Below are 10,481 nucleotides of genomic sequence, written 5' to 3'. Positions count from 1 at the left end.
GTCCGGATAGTCGGTGTCGACGAAACCAGTCGGCTGCTGACAGAACACCTGCTCGTCGAGATGGCCATGCAAGAAAGCATTAGACACATCGAGCTGGTGGACAGGCCAAGCGCGAGAAATAGCAAGCTGGAGAATGGCGCGAATCGTGCCCGGTTTAACAACCGGGGCGAAGGTATCGGTGAAGTCCACGCCGGCGCGCTGGCGAAAACCGCGCACCACCCAACGCGCCTTGTAGCACTCGAGAGAACCGTCGGGACGAGTCTTGTGGCGGAAGACCCACTTGCCAGTGATGACATTGGCACGGGGTGGCCGCGGGACAAGCTGCCACGTACGGTTGCGCTGCAGGGCGTCAAACTCCTCACGCATCGCAGCTAGCCAGTTCGGATCCCGAAGGGCTGCGCGAGCGGAGGTGGGGAGCGGTGACGGCGTCGAGGTAGAAGCCGCGCATGCGTACTCGTCCGACGGGTAGCGCGTGCTGGGACGCAGGGTCCCAGTCCGAGCCCGAGTGACCACACCGGGGAGGGGTGCAGCCGTGGCGACGGGAGCCGCCAAGGGAGCCGCGGCGACGGGGGCCACGGCGGGGCCGGCCGAGGGGGCCACGGCGACGGGGGTCGCGGCGTTGGGGGCCGCGACGGGGGCCGCGTGGGCGGCCGAGGAGGCCGCCGCGTCGGGGGCCGCTGCTGGGGCCGCCGGCGCGGGGAGCGCGGGCAGGGCCGGACCCGGGGCGCGGCTGGGCGGTCCGACAAAGGTGGAGGTAGGGGCGAACCGCGCCGCAGGAGACTCCGAAGGTGACGGTACCTGCTGAAACGGGAACACGAGCTCATCAAAGTACACATGCCGCGAAGTGAAAACGCGGTGGGAGACTGGATCATAGCACCGGTAACCTTTGGTGTTGGGAGGATAGCCAAGGAAGATGCAAGGAAGGGACCGGGGTGCGAGTTTGTGAGGAGCAGTGGATGCGGTGCTAGGATAACAGAGACACCCGAAAATGCGAAGACCATCATAAGATGGAACCGCACCGAAGAGGAGCTGGTGAGGGGTGTAGTTCCAGCGGGAACGACAAGGGCGAATGTTAATGAGGAGGTTGGCGGTCGCGAGCGCGTCCGGCCAGAACCGAGTAGGCACGTAGGAGTGGAAGAGCAACGTGCGGACACAGTCGTTAAGCGTGCGAAGGACGCGCTCGGCGCGACCATTCTGCTGAGACGTGTAGGGGCAGGTGAGGCGAAAGATGGTGCCGTGGGACGCAAGTAAATTACGGACGGCGACGTTGTCAAACTCCTTGCCGTTGTTAGTTTGCAAGGCGAGAATAAGACGACCGAACTGTGTGGTGACATATGAATAAAAAGCGGTGAGTGTGGCAAGAGCGTCGGACTTGCGACGGAGAGGGAAGGTCCACACATAATGAGTAAAATCATCTAATATCACCAGATAGTATAAATAGCCCGTGTTGCTAGCAACCGGGGACGTCCAAACATCACTATGCAACAACTGAAACGGAAAGGTGGAAATGTTTGTAGACTCGCTAAAGGGAAGACGAACGTGCTTGCCAAGATGGCAAGCATCGCAAGAGTGATCGTCGACTTTATTACATGAGAAAGAGAAACTTTGAAGAATCTGACGCATAGCGGTGGAGTTGGGATGACCGAGACGGGCATGCCAAAGATCGACACTGGCGGCGAAGGCGGCGGGGCGACGGGTGGTGGTGGCGCCGGAGGGATGCACTGGATAAAGCTCGTCCGGGCTATCACATCGGTGGAGCACCATCCGTGTACGGGCATCCTTCACAGAAAAACCGATATCGTCAAATTCAACAGTTATAGGATTCTCACGAGTAAGGCGACGAACGGAAACAAGATTAGTGACTAAGTCAGGAGACACAAGAACATTAGACATATGCACAGGAGTAGAAGTAGAAGGAAAAGACATATGACCGACGTGAGTAATGGGTAGGGAGGAACCGTTACCAACGGTGATACGGGTGGGAGTAGGAACGGGAGTGGCAGATGTGAGGTTACCGGGATGAGCAGTCATGTGAGCAGTGGCGCCCGAGTCCATGTACCAGTCACCACCGCCACCATAGGAGCTCGGTGACGGGGCGGAGTGCAGTGCGGCGAGCAAGGCCGGGTCCCATGGCGGCGGCGCCTGAGGAGTGTAGAACCAGCCGTAGGCCGGCGCAGGAGCAGCCCCGAAGGCCGGAGCAGCGGCGGCGCCGTAGGAGGGCGCGATCCCATAGGCCGGCGCGGACCCGTAGGCGGGCGCCGGCGCAGACCTGTAGGGAGCGGCGTTCGGCGCGGCGAAGAGGGCCTGGTGACCCGCCGGGCGGGGCCCAAGGATGCCCGGAGCCGGAGCCCGAGGGACCGGCATGGAGTAGGCGTGGACGACGCCGGTCCACGGGTTGGTGCCGTACGTCCATGGGGGAGTCACCTGCTGCGGCTGACGCCCCCCCCCCCCCCCGTCGCCTGTTGCTGCTTGCGGCCGCCCCCACGGCGGTTGCCGCGGCGCCCGCCACCCGGCTGCTGGGGGGCAGCGGGAAGGGCGGGAGGCGCGGGCGGGAGGGGGAAGTACCCGGAGGCGCTGGTGGCGGCGGCTGCTGGCGCGGCGCGGGTGGGGCGGTCGGTGGAGGGGCGCCGCGCCAGCAGCCGCCGCCGGAAACATAGGTTAGACTAGGAAATATTCTGGCTTGCCTTGTACTCCAAGTAGATCATGTACTCCTATATATATGCCCACGAGGCTCAAGCAATACATCGAACTATTCCACCAATCCTCTCTCTCCCTTCTAACATGGTATCTATCGCAAGTCGATCCTCAACCCTAGCCACCGCCGCTTCCGCACCTGCGCGCCGCCCCCGGGGCGGTCGACCTCCATGACCGCCGCCGGGGGCCGCGCCGCCCGTACCTAGGGTTCGTCCGCCGGCCGTGTTGGCCGGCTGCCCTAGAGAGTCTTTTTCCCGAGCCCTTGCTCAGGGTTTTTTCGCTCTCTCGCCGGTCGTTTTGATCGGCGTTTTTCTTTTTGGTTTTCCGATCTAATCTTGATCGGTTTGCGTCGCCCGCCGCCGCCGTCGACCCCCGTGCGCCTCTACTCCGACTCCGGCGCGACCAGCCGGCCTCTCCTTCGATCCGGCGGCCACGCGCGCCACGGCGGCCTGTCCGGTCCAGCCGCCGTCCGCGCGTCGGTCCGCCCGTCGCCCTGCGTCGGCCGTCACCGCCCTGCTCCGACCGGGACTCCTGCATCACCCCGACCCGGCGGCCAATCATAGCCGCTCTGCCGCCTGCCGCCGCCGGCTTCATCTCCGACTCCGCCGCCACCACGCCTCCACCGAGCGGCGTCCCCGACCTCGCGTGCGATCGGCTTGATCACCCGCTCGCCGCCGCGATCCGCCTCATCTACGCCGCGCGACCGACCTGGCCCGTCAGTTACGCGCGCCTCTGCAGGTCCCGTGAAGATCGTCCCCGAGTTCAGCGCGCCTCTCTACCGATCGAGCATCGGGCTGCCGCTGCATCGCCCCGTCGGGCCGCAGCGCCGCCGCCCCGTGGTTCTTCTCCCGGCTGCACCGACCCGCGTCACCGCTGCGTCGCCCCTTCGGGCCGCAGTGCCGCGGCCCGCGGTCCCCCGCCGCCCCGAGGGCGTCCGCTCTAGGCCGTCCCGTGGCTGCATCGACCCTCGCGCCGCCGCTGCGTCGCCCCGTCGGGCCGTAGCGAGCGTGGCACGCGGTCCACGCCGCCGTCCCGAGGCCGTCCCCGCGGTTGCACCAACTCGCGAACCGCCGTTGTGTCGCTCCTTCGGGCCGCAGCGTCGCGGCTCGCGGTCCCGACTGCCGCCCCGAGGTCTTCCCGCCGTCGCCCCGACCCGCCTACCGCCGCTGCGTCGCCCCTTGGGCCGTAGCGTCGCGGCCCGCGGTCCACTCCGCCGTCACCGCGCGTCGACCTCCCGTGGTATGCACCGCGCCAAGGGAGGTGCCGGCGGCGAGGGCGTGGTGCTGCACACGCTTCTTGACCCCCTTCATCCGGCGCTCCTCCAACCTCAAGTACGCCAGAAACTTGGGGAAGGAGGGCTCCGGCATCAAGGTGAGGTTAGAGGCGGCGTTGCCGAAGTCCTCGTTGAGGCCGGCGGTGAGCGTGCTGAGGAGGAGGTCGTCGTCCACCTTGGCTCCAATGTCATGGAGCTCGTCCGCCAACGTCTTCAGGCGGCGGCAGTAGTCATCAATGGACTGTTCATCCTGGTGACAGTCAAAAAATTCCTGCTGCAGAAAAACGCGGCGCTGAAGCTGGTTGTCGGTGAAGAGGCCGTTCAGCTTGACCCACAGGGCGCGGGCGTCGTCGCCGGCACTCACGACCGTGTGGAACAAGTCCTTGGAGATGGTGGTGAAGAACCACCGGAAGATCGTGGCGTCGATTGCGGTCCACTCGGCGTCGGCCACCATGGTGCGGGAGTCCACGGTGCCATCCACGTGATCCACGAGATTGTTCTCGCGGAAGAGCAGCGTGAAGTACGTCTTCCACGCGAAGTACGTGGAGTTGGAGGCGTCGAGGGTCACGGGGACGCGGGCATGGACGTTGATGTCGCGGATCTCGGCAGGGTCGACGGTGAAGGGGTTGGAGTAGGTGGAGGCGTTGGAAGACATGGCGATGAGATCGTGGGGAGGGAGGCGGCGGCGCGGCTAAGGAGAGGCGGCACGGCGGCGGGAGGCAGGCGGCGCGGCGGGAAGGGGCGGCGCGGCGTGGAGGCGCGCGGTGGGGAGGTGGCGCGCGGGGAGGAGGGGTGGTGGCGGCGGCTTGGGGCGGCGGGAGGTCGCGGCGGCGGCGGCGGCAGCCCGAGGCGGCGGCTAGGGTTAGCGGAAGCTGGAAGATCGACTTGCGATAGATACCATGTAGAGAATGATTTGGTGCATCGATAATTGATTGATCGTGCACTAGGCACATATATATAGGTACAAGGGGTGCGACCGGTATCTTGTCTCCTAAGATACACGTACATACAGAGGGAGACAGATACTACAGGTACTGGATACAGAACCCAGACCTACGTACATGTACACATGTTCAACAATGTGTCCTTTGATTTATGAGATCAGAAAATCACAAGCATCATATCTCAAAAAAAAATTGAGGGTATCTCAAAAGTTACTTATTAACAATAAATATGAAACAAATCACCCACCTATGCCATACCAAAATTTCCCTACCATAACAAAATTTTCGCGCATATTGTATCGATCCATGTTGGAGCCTCTCTGTTCTAAAAAGGAGCTACGGGGTATCGATCGATGTTACAGCCTCTGGTCTAAAAAGGAGCTACGGGGTGCCCTAATAAGGTTTAGGTCGTTTCTAAGGGAAAATTAGGTTTTGGCCGCCGCTATGACATCCTGTATGCGTCCCTTACATGCAGATCAAGCCACCTTGCTATAATGCTATTAACTTGCCGAAAGTACTCTCTTTCATACAGCGAGCTCCTGCGCCACTGTGGAAGATGCGCCCAAAGTATGAAGGTGGTCCGGCAACGAATTTTCCCTCGAGGTCCTTCCCCATGGTGCAAGCGGGAGCCATCACCGTCCAGTATGCACGTCTCTGACGCTCAGCGATTAGTGTGTTTGCTGCTGTCCGATGATCTTCATGAGGAGGTCAAATCTATTCATCTAATTCTTGTCTTGATTGACTATTAGGAATTAACCCGGAATACTGAGAAGTGAAAATATTGAGGCAGTTACGTTGATGGACTCCCGTCCTGCATGTACGCTGCTGGCTCATGCAAGAAGACGTGATGCATGCACAAGCCCAGATCTAGGAACTCAGCAACGGTTTGCTACATGAACCCCTGAATCACCCACAATGAATCGCCAAGAACCGAGGAGAAATTAATTGAACTGCAGAAAAAAATTACAGAGGTAATACTCCCGTCTACATCTACTTCTACATCTGTATGTATTTAACTGAAAGGCAAATAGTAGTGCAACATATGTTCATGTAAGGTAAATATCAGTGGTGTGCCTCTGAATCCATGTAAGCTTGTGAAACAATTTTTTTTGCGAAAACAGGTTGTGAAACATATTTGGTTATATATATACCTACGTGGTCTCTACAAATATCAAGAAATCAAAGGAGGGAAATAGGCCAAAACTGAGTTGTTGTTAGTTAGCTAGAGACGGTGACCTGAATTTGGTCTCTTGCTACCTCTGTACTGCGTGATGAATGCATGTGATGAGCAAAGAGTGTTGCTTTGTTAAAACAGGGAATCAAGATTGTTCTTTATTTTACTGTTATTTGAGCAATACCTTAACTACTCATCGATGGATGTATTGTTTGTTCCCAATGACCATTATTTTATAATTTAATTAATCACTCGAGTGAATCTGGCATACCAGCATGGCATCAATCACATGCCATGATCTCTCTCTAAGACTAAATTTATTTCTAACATATTTAAGCCTACATATATGCTCAGTTAAACAATTATTCTCCCAACTCGAAAACAAGTCGATCGTTTCTTGGCAGAAAATTCGTCAGTTGAACCATGCAGCTTTGAGGCATCGAGTTCCCTTGATGTTGTTTCATTTGGTGTACTTGAGATATTACCGATATATAGATACATCTTTTTAGGAAGAGATCTCTTCTAGGAACAACATATATACATGCACGCACGTACTTGGCACAACATACACCAACACATGTTTTTTTTAAATGCCATGATCTCATATTCCTTAACTTTTCATTGCAGGTCTGTGTCACTCTTTACCAATGTTTTATTACCAAAAAATATTAATTTCTATTGTCAACTCTTTAAGTTCACTGTTGGGCTCTTTCTCTTTTACATTTTCCATTTTGAACTTTGTGCAGATATTATGTCGATCATCGAGGAACATAAAATTCCTTATCATATCAACATGTGTTTCAACATCATAATTATTTTGCAACCACTGAGTCAAAGTGTATGCAACCTACATGTGCAGATCTTGAAGGGGGGCATGGTTTTAAAACTTCACCTAAAATGCCTTTGGACCGACAAGGATATATGTATAATAGTACATCGTGCATGGACGAAACAACCATCGTGTTCAGGTAAAATTAGCTATGATGCCTACACAATTCACATTCAGCAAATGATCTATTAATAGACTTATAATTAATTCGCTTTCTTTTCTCCCGCTTAAGCAATACTCAATATAATAAACTATGACATTATTCATATATGTGTTGATCCAGGTGAAATTCTCTCCACCTCATGCATGTCAATTTCTTTTACAATCTTTTCTCTTCTATGCTATCATAAGGAATTGATCCAATAGTTTATGCTTTTTGTATTTGAAGTGCAACGGAATCAAATGTATTCATAGTGTTCACAAAGAAAGAAGATGGCATTTAACCTACATACATGGGCATTTTGAATTTGAAAAGTAATTAAATCTCCCACTAAAGATTTTTGGTTTCATATATCCAAGCCAAGATTAACAAGTCAGGTTTCGAAGTGCATTATTATTTACAAATTAACTTGCAACATCCCAAAGCCATTCTTGGCATGATCCCACATTCTTTCCCCATGGTTGCAACCTTGGTCTATAATGCTTTAGTCTCAAAATATATGGTTATATGCAAATCAGTCAATGCCATAATTCATTATTTTTGGTCTGATATAGGATACACATGTGATTGAACTATTGATATCTTGGCCTTCTTTTCAGACAGAGAAATTATAGATAAATATTGCTCATCCCATACATTTTTTGACGTGGATGCATGGCACGGGAGACGCTACACAAAATAAGAATATTTATCGGGTTGTCCATGAAGATTGAAACCACGATCAATCAACACATATCAATGTGACAAATTTTGTAATTTTACCCTTATTAAACCTTTGAGGGTTAGTAGTAATCTTTATAAAATAAAGGACATATATCCTATGGTTAAAATTAATTTAGTTGTATAATATATTCATTAGCGCCTAAGATGCTTTGAACCAAATATAATAAATGATAAGAGTTATATGAACAATTACTTATAAATTCAAATATATGCCGTTTCGTTCATCCTATTCTGATATTCAGGACCAAGAGGTACTAGATTCTCTTTTGGATAGGCCCTGAAAGGAGAAGAAAGGCTGAAATGCCAATGGGCCTCTGTCTATTCTCTAATTCACCCGATCCGATAGTACTCATTTTTGGAACGTCCAGTGCCAAAGTCACTGAATGGTAAGTCACCAATCCAATCCCAGGATAAATAAAAAACATGACAAACATAAATTTGCATGTATGAAGAGCTATATTTTTTATTAGAAGGCCAGAAAATCTTTTGTACAAAAGCAAACTAAAATTAAAATAGTGTAATAGTAGTTGATTAAGATGTTACTACAAATCAAATAATAGGTTCTCACAATGTACTTTATAAAATTCTAGCCCGCGCATCGAGCGGGCCACTTTGCTAGTTACATTGAAATTATGCCAAGTAGCACTCCGCATCAAAAATTCTGTTTTTATCATTTACCTACTCGGGGACGAGCAGGAATTAAGCTTGGGTATGCTTGATACGTCTCCAACGTATCTATAATTTTTGATTGCTCCATGCTATATTATCTTCTGTTTTGGACATTATTGGGCTTTATTATTCACTTTTATATTATTTTTGGGACTAACCTATTAACCAGAGGCCCAGCCCAGAATTGTTGTTTTTTGCCTATTTCAGAGTTCCGCAGAAAAAGAATATCAAACGGAGTCCAAACGGAATGAAACCTTCGGGAACGTGATTTTCGGAACGAACATGATCCAGGAGACTTGGACCCTACGTCAAGCAACCAACAGGGAAGCCACGAGGTAGGGGGCGCGCCTACCCCCCTAAGGCGCGCCCTCCACCCTCGTGGGCCCCCTGTTGCTCCACCGACGTACTTCTTCCTCCTATATATACCTACGTACCCCCAAACGATCAGATATGGAGCCAAAAACCTAATTCCACCGCCGCAACCTTCTGTACCCACGAGATCCCATCTTGGGGCCTGTTCCGGAGCTCCGCCGGAGGGGGCATCGATCACGAAGGGCTTCTACATCAACACCATAGCCCCTCCGATGAAGTGTGAGTAGTTTACCTCAGACCTTCGGGTCTATAGTTAGTAGCTAGATGGCTTCTTCTCTCTTTTTGGATCTCAATACAATGTTCTCCCCCTCTCTCGTGGAGATCTATTCGATGTAATCTTCTTTTGCGGTGTGTTTGTTGAGACCGATGAATTGTGGGTTTATGATCAAGTTTATCTATGAACAATATTTGAGTCTTCTTAATTCTTTTATGTATGATTGGTTATCTTTGCAAGTCTCTTCGAATTATCAGTTTGGTTTGGCCTACTAGATTGATCTTTCTTGCAATGGGAGAAGTGCTTAGCTTTGGGTTCAATCTTGCGGTGTCCTTTCCCAGTGACAGTAGGGGCAGCAAGGCACGTATTGTATTGTTGGTATCGAGGATAACAAGATGGGGTTTTATCATATTGCATGAATTTATCCCTCTACATCATGTCATCTTGCTTAAGGCGTTACTCTGTTCTTATGAACTTAATACTCTAGATGCATGCTGGATAGCGGTCGATGTGTGGAGTAGTAGTAGTAGATGCAGGCAGGAGTCGGTCTACTTGTCTCGGACGTGATGCCTATATACATGATCATACCTAGATATTCTCATAACTATGCTCAATTCTGTCAGTTGCTCAACAGTAATTTGTTCACCCACCGTAAAATACTTATGCTCTTGAGAGAAGCCACTAGTGTATGGCCCCCTGGTCTATCTTCATCATATTAATCTTCCAACACTTAGTTATTTCCTTTGCTTTTTATTTTACTTTGCATCTTTATCATAAAAATACCAAAAATATTATCCTATCATATCTATCAGATCTCACTCTCGTAAGTGACCGTGTAGGGATTGACAACCCCTTATCGCATTGGTTGCGAGGATTTATTTGTTTTGTGTAGGTGCGAGGGACTCGCGCGTAGCCTCCTACTGGATTGATACCTTGGTTCTCAAAAACTGAGGGAAATACTTACGCTACTTTGCTGCATCACCATTTCCTCTTCAAGGGAAAATCAACGCAGTGCTCAAGAGGTAGCAGCGAACAGGCTGTTAACAGGCTTGCCATGGGCCGGCCCGCCACCTTTTGACCAAGTCAAATGGGCCGGCCTTTTCAAAGGAATGGGCCTCTGTTAGGCCATGCCACGTGTCGACGTATCATAGGCGCTTTGGGTCCAATGAGTGGATGACATCTGTCCCAACGGCGAGCCGATACGTGTTCCCTCCAGCCAATGATGATTTTACACGTGGAAAATCCCCATTGGTCGGGGCTGTTAACGGGTTATCGGATCCAAAACCGGACCCGATAGCTTAACGACGTTCCGTTACGGTGGATGCCATGTGTCGGTCACCCTTGACGAATGCACTTCTGTGACGCGTGATTTATCGTCATGGAAGTGGACACTTCTGTGATGATAATTTTGGTAATGTCATGGAACACT

The sequence above is a fragment of the Triticum aestivum genome, chromosome 5D, assembly GCF_018294505.1.
Source record: "Triticum aestivum cultivar Chinese Spring chromosome 5D, IWGSC CS RefSeq v2.1, whole genome shotgun sequence".
NCBI lineage: Eukaryota > Viridiplantae > Streptophyta > Magnoliopsida > Poales > Poaceae > Triticum > Triticum aestivum.
This window is presented reverse-complemented; position numbering follows the sequence as displayed.